Source organism: Mesoplodon mirus, assembly GCF_964341445.2.
Source record: "Mesoplodon mirus genome assembly, chromosome: 4".
Classification (NCBI taxonomy): domain Eukaryota; kingdom Metazoa; phylum Chordata; class Mammalia; order Artiodactyla; family Ziphiidae; genus Mesoplodon; species Mesoplodon mirus.
Genome location: NC_138979.1, coordinates 4,533,955 through 4,550,893, shown reverse-complemented (window position 1 = coordinate 4,550,893; position 16,939 = coordinate 4,533,955). Strand labels below are relative to the sequence as shown.

General features: G+C 41.9%; 1 protein-coding gene and 1 pseudogene across 2 annotated transcripts in view; one reads left to right on the top strand and one right to left on the bottom strand.

Moving 5' to 3' along the window:
- CACNB2 (calcium voltage-gated channel auxiliary subunit beta 2) overlaps window positions 1–16,939 on the top strand; it is a gene marked incomplete at its 5' end in the record, with an annotated part of 409,075 nt that overhangs the window by 20,106 nt on the left and 372,030 nt on the right. The window lies entirely within an intron of this gene.
- On the bottom strand, window positions 10,814–11,455 carry LOC309802985 (signal peptidase complex catalytic subunit SEC11C-like; annotated as a pseudogene). Its single transcript has one exon. The product of its transcript is annotated as a signal peptidase complex catalytic subunit SEC11C-like (transcript).

The following is a 16,939-nucleotide window of genomic DNA, read 5'->3' as shown; positions in this document are numbered from 1 at the left end:
TGTTGCTGGTTGTAACAGCTGGAGGAGGAATGCTACTGGCATTTATCCAGTGGGTGGAGGCCAGGGATGCTGCTAAACATCCTACGATGCACAGGACAGCCCCCCAGCAAAGAATTCTCCAACCCGGGATGTCAACAGTGATGTGCTTGAGAAACCCTGATTTGAAACGATGCCTTGCCTGATAAATGTTATATTAGCTAGTGTGACTTTGATGTGTTATGTTAAAGATTCCCTCTCCACTCAGAGTGAAGATATAGAAAAGAATAAAAGGGGGAAAGGGGACCAACGACTCAGTGCTGCATGTACACGACGGGTATAATGATGAGAACTTTTAGGAGGGTCGCAGGTATTCAAGATGGTGTCTTTAAAGCATTTAGCCCAGTGCCTGGCACGTAGTAGGTGCTCAGTAAATGAGAGACTTTAGGACTACCCCACCTTTGTCATGGATCCCAGTGTCACCCTCTGCTTATTTTAGAGTTTGAGGGTAAAGGAGGGAAAAAAAAAAAAAACCAGGAAGATGATCACTGTGGGAGGGAAAAACTTTTATAGAGTCTTCTATTGACCCATACCGGAGAAAATATATAAAGTTCTTCAGGAAGTTCCTTGCTACCATCTCACCATCTGTGTCATTCCTGTAAAACAGTCCTCGAGTTTTAAGAAACTTATCTGGGCTTAGGGCTTTACATTTCCCTTCATATTTCCTTATGCCCTTGATACACGTAGAAAAGTACCAGCTTCCATCCCTTCTTATATGTGACACCCGGTGACACGAGAGCCCAGGGGACAGCTTGACTGTTTGGACTCTCTGACAAGGACACTTGGCCTAGACTCGGCTTTCTCCTCTCCATCCTGAGTGTCTGGGCGTTGTGACCTCACCAGTTCTTCTTTCCTAGAAAGTGCTATTTTCTCTGAGCCAGGGGTCCTCTTTTTCATGTAGGTGTGACGTTGAAGTTTACTCCCATTCAGATGTCTCACTCCTGTGGAAGGATTTGTCCACTTCTCTTTGGCCCAGGTGCTGTATCTGAAAACTGGAAAATGGCCAACCGCTTCTTTAAGGCAACCCCCGCCAACCAAAACAAGCAAACTTTTCATTTGAAAGAAAAATAACATAGACGGTGTATTCGTTTGCTAGAGCTGTTGTAACAAAGTACTGCAAACTGGGTGGCTTAAACAACAGAGATTTATTTATTTATTTATTTTTAAGTATTTATTTATTCATTCATTTTTGGCTGCGTTGGGTCTTCGTTGCTGCGTGCAGGCTTTCTCTAGTTGTGGTGAGCGGGGACTACTCTTCGTTGCGGTACGCGGGCTTCTCATTGCAGTGGCTTCTCTTGTTGCAGAGCACAGGCTCTAGGTGCGTGGGCTTCAGTAGTTGCAGCACGCAGGCTCAGTAGTTGTGGCTCACGGGCTTAGTTGCTCCGTGGCATCTGAGATCTTCCCGGACCAGGGTTCGAACCCATGTCCCCTGCATTGGCAGGCGGATTCTTAACCACTGCACCACCAGGGACGTCCCAAACAACAGAAATTTATTGTCACCTGTTCTGGAGGCTAAAACTCTGAGATCAAGGTACTGGCAGGGAAGGAGAGATCTGTCCCAGGCCTCTTTCCTTGGCTTGTAGGTGGCTACCTTCATGTTAACATGGTGTTCTCTCTGTTGTGTGTTTGTCTGCAACTCCCCTTTTTATAAGGGCACCAGTCACATCAGATTAGGGCCCATCCTAATGACCTCATTTTAATCTAGGTACCTCTGTAAAGACCCTATGTCCAAATAAAGTCATATTCTGAGGTACTGGGGCTTAGGACGTCAACGTATGAATTTGGCAGGGGCGTAATCCAACCCATAACAGGTGGTCACTCTGTTATAATTAGCATCACATATAATTTGTTTCCTTATACCTTAAGTGTTTAACATGATGATAGACTTACACTAAAAAGCACTGACCCCAAAATTAACAGAAAAACATCTTTTACTAGAGTATTAAAAGAATAAAAAGGTGCATTTCCCTCACATATGTCAGTGATCCATATAGAAATGAAACAACCATGTATTTTTGTAATCAGCCCATTAAACTAATATCTCAATTATGAACCCACTTTGATTTTCTTTATCATTTGATCTTTTATTTAGAATATTCAGTTTCTTCAAAGTATAAAATCTCTTCCTAAGGCCTTGATCACTTACACCTAGGGACATGTCAGAGGTTTGTAAAACATTTAAAAGGCTTGAGGCTTTTAAACATTCAACTCATCAGCATAATCCAGAATCTGGTTCTCACTTTAGCATATGAGTAAAATGCATATGAACTGTTGCACATCTACAGTAAATGTTTTCTTTGCACTCAGCTTCAGGACAACCACGAGTACACACATATACAGACATTTATGCATATATGTGTGTGTATGTATTCTGTGGTTTCGAAGTTTTTCTTTTACCCTTTTCCCTCTCATAGTTAAAAACAGAGCTGTATTTTAAAATGTAATTTTATGCCTAAATCATATGTGTCAAGATTGGAGCTACTGTGTTGTTTTTTTTTTTTTTTTTGCGGTACTCGGGCCTCTCACTGTTGTGGCCTCTCCCGTTGCGGAGCACAGGCTCCGGACACGCAGGCCCAGCGGCCACGGCTCACGGGCCCAGCCGCTCCGCGGCACGTGGGATCCTCCCGGACCGGGGCATGAACCCATGTCCCCTGCATCAGCAGGCGGACTCCCAACCACTGCGCCACCAGGGAAGCCCTGGAGCTACTGTTTTAAAATAATTTTTGTACTTGAATTTCTCACAGTGAATTATTGTCCGTTGCGTTCTTGCAGTTGTGACTTCAAGCTTATAGATGTTTAATAGCAAGAAGAATGAGGGAATAACATCCTCACTTAATCTTTCTCTCTGACAATTACAAGGAGAGCTGCAGCAAGGAGAAAAACCACATGGTGGGTCAGAATGCCCTGCTATGTGTTAGTTACTTGTGGGGAAGAAAAATCAAAGATCATAGGTCGTCTCTTGCTGATTTATTTGAGGATGCTTCCTGGTTTGCCCAGGTGAGGCTTATACAGAAGAACAGTACTCTTTTCAAGGTCTTATTTCAAGTGGTGTTCCTTTAGGAAACAGGCTGTGTCTAAGGAGTCCAGACTAGAAATCTCTATTAAAGGTTTCACAGTCAAGTGTGTTGTTAGGATCAATGGCTAGACATGTGCATTTTGGAAACAGTTCACAAGGGATTCTAATGCTCACTTATGATTAAGCACTATTACCTGAAAGGGATCAAGGGATCAGAATGTATCATAAAGAAAAAAAATTAGGTAGCTAGTGGTGACTAGGGAAGTAGTAAACCAAGGCATGACTTACTGACTTACGAATGACCATTCCTGAACTTGAAGTATATACTATAGTAGAAAAACAGAAGAAAGTCCTGTGTGAGCCCTGAGGAAGTGACATTTTAATCTGAATAGTAAGGAGAGATAGCATCTAAGCATTTACCCCCCAAATAGTTTTCAATTTAAAATTCCAATTTAAATGTAACAACTTAATTTAAAATGGAAATTTTTAATTAATAATTTGAAACTTAAAATGTAAGTGTGCAGTATGTTTCTGGGATGGTAAGTACCCATGTGCATGGAACCGGGGCATATGGAGAGATGGATGGGAGATGAAGTTGGGAACAAAGGAGTGACCTTGGGGGACCGTGGGGTGTGGTAGCTTGAAGCAGGACCTTGTCTTCTTTGAAGAAAGAATTCAGCAAAGAGACAGAGATTGTGAAGCAGATAAAGTGTTTACTGGAAGCAGAGTACGTGTGGAAGAACACACAGGCAGACTTGGAGTGAGTCGAGCCCAATAGGGGTGGCTGGGATTGCTTATATGGGGGCAGTTTTCTGAGTTCCCTTTGGCCAGTTATCTCATTCATGCCCATATTTGTTCTGACTCAGGGCCCTACCCAATTGGCACATGCATCTTTCAGCCAAGATGGATTCCAGTGCAAGGGTTTCTGGGAGGTTGGCAGGACATATTATGGGCCGGCACCCCTTCCCTCCTCTGACCCCTGAGGAACTTTTCTGTGCACGTGTGGTCTGGGAGGTCTCCTTGACCATGAGAATGAGAAAAATGTGGTCGCCTTATCTTTTACTCAAGCAGGGCTCTGCCCCTGTGGTATCTTTATCTCCAAGTGTCAACAAGAGACCGGTTGCAGCTACTCAGCCTGGGGCCCAGCTATCTCCTGCCTCAGGAGGCCACCAGATCCCAGACGCCTCTGTGCCATGATGGGTTGTGATGCAACGTCCTGGGGCAGGGAAAGGTTTGCAAGAATGCACTGATGGGTTGGCTAATTGGAAAAGCAATTGGTGTCGAAGAAACTATTTGAGTAAAGATGATAGTGATCGCTAACGTTTATTGAATGCTGACAATGTGCCAGCCACTCTGATAAGCATTTTATTTCATCATTAGCACAACTCACTGAGGTGGGCACCATTAGTATCCCCATTTAAGAGATGATGAGTTGAGGCCTACAAAGATTAATAAGTTGCTCAAGTTCATACACTTAAAAAGTACATAGTATTTATTATGTCAAATTGGTGTCCTCTTGGGAATGTCTAGGTGTTTGTTGGGCAGTGAGAAACTTTAGACAATAGTGATGATGCTCAAAATCTGGGAGAAAGTGGCATGGCGGTTCTGGGTCATTGGGCCAAAGGCAGTGACTGTGACTGTTGACTCTTGGTGTAAGGCATGGGGTCCAGCCACTGAGCCAAGACTCTGCTAGAGCTGGACATAGGAGTGAGTCCCAAGGGCTGAGGTGGCCTCAGGGTCCAGCACCATCAAAGACTCAGGAGGGTCACCTCTTTAGTACTGAGCACATATGAAGAGAGAGAGGTGTTCACAGTTAGGAAATCTGAGTGGAGGTTATGCAGGTGTTTTTTAAAAATTTTATTGAAGTATAGTTGATTTCCAATGTTGTGTTTAACTTCTGCACAGCAAAGTGATTCAGTTATACATATATACATTCTTTTTCATATTCTTTTCCATTATGGTTTATCACAGGATACTGAATATAGTTCCCTGTGCTCTACAGTAGGACCTTGTTGTTTATCCATTCTCTCTATACTAGTTTGCAACTGCTAATCCCAAACTCCCAGTCCATCCCTCCCCCACCCCCCTCCCCCTTGGCAGCCACAAGTCTGTTCTCTATGTCTGTGAGTCTGTTTCTGTCTCATAGGTATGTTGATTTGTGACATACTTTAGATTCCACATATAAGTGATATCATGTGGTATTTGTCTTCCTCTGACTTACTTCACTTAGTATGATCATCTCTAAGTCCATCCGTGTTGCTGCAAATGGCATGATTTCATTCTTTTTTATGGCTGAGTCATATTCCATTGTATATATGTACCACCTCTTCTTTATCCATTCACCTGTTATGGACAGTTAGGTTGTTTCCATATCTTGGCTATTGTGAACAGTGCTGCTATGAACAAAGGGGTACGTGGATCTTTTGAATTACAGTTTTGTCTGGATATATGCCCAGGAGTGGGATTGCTGGATCCTATGGTAGGTCTATTTTTAGATTTTAAGGAACCTCCGTACTGTTCTCCATAGTGGCTGTATCAATTTACATTCCCACCAACAGTGTAGTTTCCTTTTCTCCACGCCCTCTCCAGCATCTGTTATTTGTAGACTCTTTAATGATGGCCACTGTGACCAAGGTGAGGTGGCACCTCTTTGTTGTTTTGATTTATGCAGGTATGACTAACTGTACCTGTCTTTACATTTTTCTATAGGTTTGAGAAATTTCAAAATAGCTAGGGGCAAGAGGAAGACGTAGGGTGGGTGGGAGTGGGCAGGGTGTGAGGTAAAGTGAGGGGAAGAAGCTCTTGTGAGAGAGACGAGGACCCCAGGGTGAGGCTCAGAGGGTGCTCGGCCAACACCCGCCCTACCGGCACACAGAGAAGGGGCAGTGTCGCACTCTCAGAGGTTCCATAGCCATGGCTGGCCTGCCTGCCCGCCTCTCCAGAGAGGTTTCTGGGCTGAAGGACCTGACAGAGCACAGCTAGAGGCAGAAGCTGATGTTTTCTACTGGCAACCTTATTAGGGTTTTGCATTTTTTTTAATCCGTTAAGAGTTTTCCAGTAGATAAAATAAAACCGCATGCCAACACAATATAAACAGGTTTTCCTCATCATCATCAAGTTGAAGAAGGCTAGAGGGATCATAGCCCCAGGCAGCTGCTTCTCTTAATGTCATGTTGTGGCTTTTTCAGCGAATGTGTGCAAACCCTTTCAAACCAGTGCTGCGACTAACAGCCGTTCCCCCGGAGTAGCAGTAGTTAGCTCCTAGATGCTGAGAATCAGCCATTCTCTCTCTGCCTCAGGCCACTTGTTTGCGGGAGAGCAGTCATTTGAGAAAATTAGGTTGTTTGGTTACCGAGAGACACTGCCCTTTGCCCTATCTAATTACCCTCTTTTGGAAGAAGAATTGCTTAGTGTCTGTTAGACAGCTCTGCATGCTAATGGTCTTTGGGGAGCTGTTTACAATATTCCCATAAAACAGGTCAAAACAGTTTTACTAGCCTTTTCCACAGTTGCTCTCGATCCAGTTAATACAGGAAGCGTCAGCATCCTGAAGATGTGGTATGTCATACAAATATAATAAACTCTATTTTAATGATTAAAAAAAAAAAAAGAAGATTGCGTGTAGCCTGATTTTCAAACACAGTCGTTTCAGGACCACACACCAGTGTTTAGTCTTTTTTATTCAAAGCAGAAGAACAACTCGGGATCCAAGGTTTGAAGGTACCTACACTTTCTTAGGAAGTCATGTCTCTGACTAACGTTTGGTTGTTTACGAAAACGACATGGAAAACAGACCAGCTACTGATATATCTGTACTTCCTGACTCTGCTAGACTTCATTTGTACTAAGTTCTCTCTACTGGCCCTCATGTACCCAAAGCTGCTTGTTCATTCATTGATTCATTTATTCACCAACGTGTGGCATGTCTTTGCCAGGCACGGGGCCAGACAGAGAATAAAATAACCAGGTTCTTCCCAGTTTAAAGATAAATAAGTCCTAGGGATGTAATGTACAGCGTGGTGACTGTCATTAACAATACCGTCGTGTATATTTGAAAGCTGCTAACAGTAAGTCTTCAACATTCTCATCACGAAGAAAACAAAATCGTAACTTTATGTGGTGGTAGATGTTAACTAGACTTATTGTGGCGATCGTTTCACGATATATACGTGCATCGAATCATTATGTTGTACCCCTAAAATGAATCCAATGTGACGTGTCGATTATATCTCAATAAAATAACAAGGTGCCTAGGTTAAAATATTAAAGCATTTTATTAAATGTATTAGTGCTTTAAAGTCCACTCTTAGGAGTCTGGTAATAGAGGTGCTTTTGCAAAATGTGTTGGGTACATGGGGCGGGGCGGGGCGGGGGAGGAATTCTATCATGGGAAATGGAGGACATGTCACAAAGGAGGTCTGGTTTGAGCTGGATGTTGAAAGGTGGGGAGAAATGTTCTAGGGGGAGAAACTGGGAAGGATGCGCCAGGCTGAGAAAGCTCGTGTCAAGGCAGAAAAAAAGGGCAGAAAAATGACACGTTCCATCTGCTGTGACTGGTGGGAGGCCTTTGTAGGCCTCAACCCAAACAAGTCTATGGAGGAACAGCATCCCTGCCCCGTGCGCCCCCTGGAGCACACCTGTGGGTCATCTTTGGCATTTCCCGCCAGGACCGCCTCTGTCCCAGAGGAGACGTTTCCACATCTTTCCAATACCTTCTTCACGTCCATCGGTTCTGCATAAACTGTTCAGAACCTACTCCATCTCAACAAGCACCAAATAAGGGTTTTCTCTCTTAGCTCTCTCTTTACGTGTGGGGCATTTTAAAGGGCAAGATGGATATTAACAAAGGCTACATGCCTTCTTACTTACCTTCAAACTGATGTTAGGTTGACCGTGGATGTTTACATTTCTGTGGTTTGAAGAGTTGTAGGTTTCTGGGTCAAAAATGTGTTTTGTTTTAGATTTCATGTCAAAAATGATCTCTTGAGAAAGTTGTATAATTTAAAAAGCAGGCTCTAAATAGGAGTTGACCTTACATCCATAATATATGACTATATATGTACATATATATGTATAAATGTGTACACATTTCCTTCTATGTATGACTTTTGGGATAATATATATAATCTAACATTATTATTTAAGGTCATAAGTATTTCTGTGAAAGTTAGCAGTGATCAGTCGTAAAAAATCAAAGCAGTTCAAATCTGAATTAATTGATAAGCACACCTCTTTAGGAGTTCCTTTATTTTAATCTCCAAACATAACTCTTCCTGGGTATGTGTTTAGGAAATTATGTACACTTTCTTACTTTGAGGATAGTTATTTGTGCACCAGTTCTTTTGCCTGAAGAGGTCTAGTCCCCAGTGAGAAAGAGGAGGGAAAAAGTGTTGAGGGTCCCCAGACCTCCGCAGAGTGGTAGAGAGAAGGAAAGAAATGAACAGAGCTGGGAAGCGCTTTGAATTCTCTCTCAAACTTCTAGATCCCAGTGGCTTCCCATTTTCCTTCCCAATTACTGAGACTAAAACCGGAAAGTTTCTAGAGCCCTGAGGCCAGGCCTCCCCAGTCCCCTGTTACCCCACCCCCATCTTGTTTTTAAAGGGAAAGTTGCCTAGAATTGTTCGCTGAGGAAACAGTGGAACAGATTGGGGATGGTGGGAGAGGGGATTGCCAGAGACTGGGGGGCACACCCCGTGTTTTCTTTCTCACTGGCTACTCAACCCTGCAGCTCATTTCAGAAATGCTTGCGTTGACTGTGGAAGTTGACTGTGGAACAGATTAGCCTAAATAACCTTATTATACCAATAATAACTGCAATAACATAGAATCTCAAGGAAATTCAGGAGTGATAATACTGGGGCATTGGTAGTAATTTTTTAAAAAAAAACTAGCTCCTTTTGTTTGATAAATGTGACCTGTATTAGAAAAAATGTCCTGTTGTACATGAGGACATCTACATGTTTACCAGGTGATTCCATTTCAGATATCTGCTATCATCATCCTTGTTTTATGTTGCAAATAAATCATAAAATACAAATATAATATTTATATGTTTATTCTCGTTGAGGCTCTGCTACTCAGTACCTCTGTGACCTGGTAAAGTTACTGGAACTCTCAGGTCCTCTGGGAAGAAGGATAATAATACAGAACTGGTAGGGGAGGGAGGCATTCAGCTTGGTCACAAACACATCTATACTCTGAGGGAAGACAAAACATTCACTAAGTGATTGCAGCTTTAAGCCAGGTGTCGTATCAAAGGACCTGAGTGCAAAACTACCTGCTTAGCTCAGCAAATGAGGCTTCTCCCCCAGGTCCCCACCCACCACCTGTTCCAAGCAGTGTTTGTTCTAAGCCCCTTTGGTGTGGAAGTTCTGGGAGAACCATTTGTGATGCCTCCACATCTAAGAAAAAATCATGAAGACATTCCATATTCCCTGGAGCTGGATTTTTTTTAAATTGTTGTTTGCCTGTTTTTTACTTCCTTTGTCAAAGGCAGCTCAGGAGGCTGGTAATCAGGCCGAAGGCACGGCTGCTGAATAAATCAGCTACTAGGAGGGTTTTTAATCAACAATGTGATTTTTTCCCCCCAGAAATTGATTTTGAGCAAAGCATTTTACATCAAAGGGTCTTCATTCATCAAAAATGTGATTTCTGGGTGATATCTTAGTCTAGATTTGAATCCCCACTTCTTTTTTTTTCCCCCTGAAGCTATATTTAGAATCTATCAATCACTTTTCACTGCCGTCTTTTTCATTCTCTCCCTCAGGAGCTTAAAGATCCATTTTGCGTATTCAGTTTTGCCCATTTTACTCAGACATTGAAATACAAGCTTCCAGTTTTTTTTATCAACATGCTTTCTTCTTTAGGTGCTGTGTTACCATGGAAGATTGGCCTAGGTGATTTAGTGGAAAATCAGTTGGACCATGGAAATCCAGTTTGAAAATCAAATGTATTATTTTCCCCAAATGTAAGCACCTGGAGAATGATTTTTAACTGTGGCAACTTTACATAGGCCAGTGGTGATAATTTGACCAGGGCTTGGGTTTCCCTGCAAAGACCTGATAAAACCTACTTAATCTGGAGACTTGTTACTTTTCCACAGTCTATTCACAGCCAAGAGATTTTTAAAAACAATGGTTTTCTTCTGTTTAGTTCATTCAGAATCCGCATCTTAAGTATACATGATAAATGGTGATTGGCCACCCAGATTAGCCTAAATGACCTTATTATACCAATAATAACTGCAATAACATAGAATCTCAAGGAAATTCAGGAGTGATAATACTGGGGCATTGGTAGTAATTTTTTTTTTTTAAAAAACTAGCTCCTTTTGTTTGATAAATGTGACCTGTATTAGAAAAAATATGTCCTGTTGTGCATGAGGACATCTACATGTTTACCAGGTGATTCCACTTCAAATATCTGCTATCATCATCCTTGTTTTATGCTTCAAATAAATCATAAAATGCAAATGCAAACATAATATTTTTATGTTTATAATACTATAATTTATAAATGCAATTTATAAATTATATTTATTATATTGTATTAGAAATACAATATAATTGATAAATACAATCTAAATACTTATAAATTATACGATATATTAAATAAATAATAAAATATTCAGTATTTTTAAAACCTGCTGAAAATATCTGTTGTTATCATTCTTGTTTTTTGTTTATTTTCAGTGATGAATCATTTATTCGAACAAGACAAAAATGTTTCCACATTGTTTCCTTTTATACAGAAAGAGGAACATTTCAAATATATTAGCTTTTCTCTTTTTCAACAGGATTTATTTCAGTCTGGTCCCAGGAACTGCCTTTCATTTTAGGGTTCACGTTTTAGTAACACGTATGCACCCGTTACAACCAAAAGAGCACACCTGAATTTTGGATGGTCCTTCATTACTATGGTGACCATACCAACCTATGGTAAAAACCCTCTGGCTCTCCCCAGCATGTCCCTCTTTTCAAGCCAGCTCTGGCCTTCTTTGTACTAGCCTCTATCCCCAACTTCATTATTATCTCCCCCTGGTCAGAAATTTGATGTCTCCACTATCTTTTTCATGAACTTTGATAACTCTGTGAACTATTGGAATGTCTCGTCTTTCGACTTTAAAAACAACGATTTCAGCAGCCCTAATGGGGTGTTCCAGGGAATTTGTTAGGAACAGAAGGTGACCCCTGTGAAAGGCTGGCCCATGCTGTCACTGGGCACCACCACGATGGGACTCCCGCTGCCAGTGAGGGCGATCAGGCCTTTCCAGATCATGAGCGCAGAAGACACAATCATGGCGAAGTTTAAGACCTGGTAATAGAGCTGGCGCTTGTTCATCTTCCTCGGGTCCCCAAAGATGTCCAAGCCGGACACGGGGGGATGTGACCCCACGGTGCCCATGCGCACCAGGCCGGGCTCTCTGGGGGCCGAGGTGGCCCGCGGGCTCCGGGTGTCACAGACAGCTGCGGAGCACCGGCTAGACCCCCACCCAACGGCCTTCATCATTCTTGTTTTCTGATTAAATGCAGCTGGTTTTCTCTGAATATAACATTAATATAGGCTCACTTAAAAATAATTCAGAAAAGAAAGATTACCCATGATTCCACGACCCAGATCTATTTACATTTTAAAATAACATGGGAGAATTCGTGATAAAAGATATGGTGACAATATTGCCCTCTGAATAAAGTCTTCTGATTGAGTTCAACTTCAGTTTGGAGGACTTTACTCAATCGATTTTAGACTTTTGACCAAATGCTTGTATTTTATAAGGTGGATATTTTATACAAGGTAGTGCAGACTGACTCCTTTATTAGAAAATTGTACTTCTTGGATCACAGCATTTGTTTCCTTGGTCTTCATTTGTACTTATGGACCCGTTCTTCCCCTTTGTTCACATCTCCCCTCCAGTTTCCCTGTGTTAATCTTCGGAAAGATCCTTCTTTCTGGAAGGGACATCAGTTAGAATCCTCTGTGGCAGGAGCCTGCACACAGGACCCAGGCTGGCTTAAGCAAAAAGGAGGTTTGGGGCTCATTGAACTTTCAGGCCCAGGCGTCAGTGACTGGAACGGCACCTCTGTCCTTGGGCGCCTGGTTTCTCTCCATCTCTCGCCTCAGCTCTCCCCCATGTGCGCTTCATCCTCAGCTCTAGGCGGTGACAAGATGGTGCCCGACAGCATCAGGCTTCCATCCTTCCAAGTTCATGTTCTGTTGCCCCTCATTGAGTGTGACTTGAGTGATTGTGCAGCCGTGGATGGAAGAGCTCAGGCTGTAGTCTCTGATTCACTGATGGGCCAGACCCAAGCCGCATGCTCACTCGGGAGGATAAGGAGGGAGGGAGAAAAGTCAACTCCATATAAGACACGTGGACTAGGAGGGAGAAAGGTGGTGACTTCCAGAGGAATATCCAAGAGCTGTTACCAGGGGAAGAGTGAACGGGTTTAGGATGGTGGCGAAAAGAGCTGAGGTCCACTTCAGAGGATGAACGAAGCCTTTAGACCTGTGAGATCTCAGGTTCCTGGGGGGGCTCAGGAAAACACCATACCCCAGGTGTAGGTGCAAGAAGAAATCATTGGAACCCCTCAAGCCTTCTTCCAACCATACTATGCTTTCTCCCATCTAGAAGCAAGTGGATTCCTAGTGGGAATGAGTGAGTCTGAGAAAAGGTATCTTCCTGGAAATTTGTATGTACATTTATGTGTCTAGAAATATGTGTTTGTGAACATGTGTGCTGCCCCTATAATTTTGAAAGTATCAGATCTTAGTCTTTGTTGTAAAACCACTCCAGGTACCAGTGTAAACTTAGAATGCTTCAGTGGTATATGTGTGCGTTACATGTGTTGGTGTCCGTGTGTTGACAAAGCCCATGTGGGGACCAGAGGACGGGCCAAATCTAATTATTGTGGTCTTAATAAAAGTTGAGCGGCGCTAATGCGCTCGAGGCAGAGGAGAGAGTTTGGCTGGTTTTAGAAACCAAGAAGTTGTGTTCTTGATTTTTTTTTTTTTTTTTTTTTAGCGTGAATATAGTATTGTCAGGTTTTACCACAAGACTAGACACCTTAAGGGAATTTGATGAGATGTTTGAGAATCTTACTAATTGGGGCAAATTAAGATATTAAGATTGAGATTGTATTTTTTTTTAAGGAGTAATCATAACTTTTGCTTGGGATCTTAATTCAGTGGAAAGGAAGGTTTCATTTGCCAATTTGTGAGGTGTTCAACACTGTGTGTGTTACCATTGGCTTTGTCATTAAAAGTACCCATGGCACCCATCCAGAGAAAACTGTTGTTCTTGTTCTCAGATCTCTGTAGTAAGGATTTTTTGGTTGTGAATGTCAGAATCCCATCTGAAACTCACATAAGCAAAAGGGGATTTGTTTCCACTCATAACTGTCAAAGGCCTGGATGTTATTAGAAATGATAAGATGCTGGTAGGACTGTGTCTCCTGCCCAGGTGTTGGAGTCTCTCCTACCACAGACCAGATTTCACCGTGGAGGCCGGGACATGACAATTGGAAGCCCCAGGCTCCCTTCCTGCCATCTTTGATAACGAATAAAAGGCTGTTGCTTCCTGTTCCCCTTTTCTAATTCCATTTCAAAGAACCACCGATTAGGACTCTTAATTGACCTGCTTTAGTTCAGGTACCGCCTTTTGGACCAGTCTCTGTGGACAAGGATGAAGGAGTATGGCGGACCAGTTTGGCTAAAATGTGTGTGTCAAGGGTGGGCAGATGGTGTGGTTAGAGTGGGGGAAGGACAGACCAAGGAAGGAGGGTGTGGGTTGCCATCAGAAGAAGTCAGAAAGGAGTGGGGGGCAAGCCAGTCATCAGTGGAAAGAGTTGACTTCTGTTACCCACGGTGCTCGTGTGACTGCCTCTTCAGAAAGCAGACATCTCAGAGACACAGGTCCTTTATCACACTCTCTGTCTTCCCCATGAAGTCACAGAGCCTCACTGGAGACACAGATCCAGAAGAAGGATCGAGCAAGGTGGAAGGTTAGAAGATCTACTCTCTCGGGGAATTACATAACCAACATCTTTCAAGGTGTGAAAAGCTAGCCCTTGCACCTGAGGAGTTGATCGAAAATGCTTTTATCTTGGATTTCACTCTTCCCCTTAGGTTCCATTCACATTGGGCTTTCTAGTTTCCCAGGCATGTTTTCATACACCATTTCTTTCCAACTATACAGTCTCTTCTGAAGGTATGGAAATAGAAGTTCAGAGAAATTTGACCCAAGGTCCCAGAGCTAGGAAAGGGAAGAGGCAGGGTTTAACTCCGGTGCTCACCACACCGCACCAGGCTCTCTTGGTTGTTAGGTTCTGTTTTCATCTTAGTGTCACGAGTGTTCACTGCTAAAAGCCTACACCTATTTCACTTTACCTTCAACGTGTGTCTTAATCAACAAGTGTTAAGACGAGCGTGTTTATTTTAGTCATTTAGTGGCAGGTTCACCCAGCCATTTCGAGCACAGACTCTGGAGTCGGACTGCCCGAATTCAAGTCCAAACTCTCTAGTTCTCTGACTTCAGGCAAGTAACTTAACCTTTGTGAGTTTCAGTCTCTCTTCAAATGGGAAGAATGATAAGACCTATCTTACAGAGCTGTTTCCAGAAATGGAAAAGCTGATGGAGATGAAGGAAAGATAATTCATCAAATACTCTGATTTACATTAGCACCCTCCCTCGCTGGTACAGGGGGAATGTATGAATATTGGCTTGAAAGGTGCTCATAACAGATTCAGGTCAGTGGCTTATTTTAGGTCAGTGTACATATCTTTACAGGATACCCACAGGTGAAGGATGTATTTGTGATGGAAGGAGTCTGGAACATGTTAAGAAAGGTTTCTTAAGAGCTGTAGGCCACAGGAGCTTTAGGTTTGATTTTGACTTTCGGACGTGGGTTAGGAGTCCTTAAAAAAGCAAGTTGTGGTTTAGTGTTTTCTGCCTCTGAATTTGGAGGTAGGTGATAAGTCACTGAGGTTTCTGAATATGGGGAGACATGCTTCCAACTGTCGAACATGTTTTCCATGACATGTTTTCTCACACGAAAAGCAAGGACATGGTATGTCTTGTGGATGTTCAGACGTTTGTATCCTCCGGTCGGGCTGTGTCTTGTTACATTTTTGTAGGATTTTAAAATGATTAGCAATTCACTGAGACTTTCAAATGTTTGGATTTTACATTTACATCAAGTGACACAAACATCCTTGCAAATTAGTAAGCTCAGGGTAGTTTTCCAGCAGAAAGTGAAGCTGCTGAGTCTGGAATGGCCCTCTATGAAATGAGTAAATTTGTACTAAATTTGATTAGTACAAATTTAGTAATAGAAAGTTATAGAAAGTGAAAAAGAGACTATTCTATAATAGCTACTGAATGGAGACTCTGTTCTATAATAGTTAACCTTCTAAATGCTTTGAAAAGGTGCCTTGTCTTTGTTTAATTTGGCCATTATTTGAGAGAATAAAAATTTAGCACCTTTGAAAGTGGGGCTTTGAGACACTTTTATTTCTGACTTCAGATTTGCTTTATTGTTTTCCTTGATTCAGGCACCACAGTGAGTATGTGAGCCAGATGGCTGTTCTTTCTAACATTTATCCAGATTTCAATAGAATTTAGATTCGTTGAGCACAGCCTTTAGATTGTTTTTCCCTTGGACTAATACAAATGTTTAAAAAAACAAATTCATCTTAGAGAATTGAGACTTTTCACTTTGATTTCAAGACTTAAAAAACAAATTTAGGAACACAAATCAAAATGAAGAGTGTTAGAGCATCAGTGTCATACAATTATTTATAAATAAAATATTAATACATGATATATCAATAAAATAACCTTTAAACATGCTCTATTAACCATCTTCATCTGGAGATTGATACATACGCAGCAACATGGATGGACCTAGAGATGATCATACTAAGTGAAGTTAGCCAGACAAAGACAAATGTCATACGATATCACTCATATGTGGAATCTAAAAAAAAAATGGTACAAATGAACTTATTTACAAAACAGAAGTAGACTCACTGACATAGAAAACAAACTTACGGTTACCAAAGGGAAAGGGGGGGAGGGATCCATTAGGAGGTTGGGATTAACATACACGCTATTATATATAAAATAGATAATAAGGACCTACTGTATAGCACGGGGAACTCTACTCAATATCTTGTAATAATGTATAAAGGAAGAGATTGTAAACAAAGAAAAAAATATGTACATGTATCACTGAATTACTTTGCTATACACCTGAAACTAACACAACATTGTAAATCAGCTATATGTTGATAAAAATTAAAAAAAAATTTTTTTGTCTGGCTGATGAGCATTTACCTCCCAATAGGGTCTTGTTTTTAAATCCTTTTAAATAAATCTATAGAATCTTTGGGTTTTCCACAACTCTTAATATTACACACAATGTAATTATGTAGATCAGTGTCAGCCTCTGCATCGTGCTGCCTGCAATACACGTTTAAGAAGCCAGTCGCTGCTGTCCGTTTCCACGTTGGTGCCAGTGTGGTCATGAGGGGTCTCCTTTGACTGAAGGCCCCAGTGAAGTAGGCAGAGACTTGAACAGAAATATCTGTCCCCTCGAACACACCCCTGGTCACCTTACCTTCTACCGGCTGACTTTGTTACATATTAAATGAGCAAGGTGGATGCAAGTCAAAGGATTGGGTCAGAATAAAGCTATTATGTATGAAGAAAAAATGAGAATGATTGAAATGTGAAATCAACATTCAGTACCAAAAGTTTTAGGAGGAGCGTTCATTTTGTTCAAGTTAAGGTTCCTATTTGCTAAGTCTTTGGAAATCTCTCTCTCTCTCTCCACACACACACACACACACACACACGCACACACACACACACACACACACGCGTCCATACAT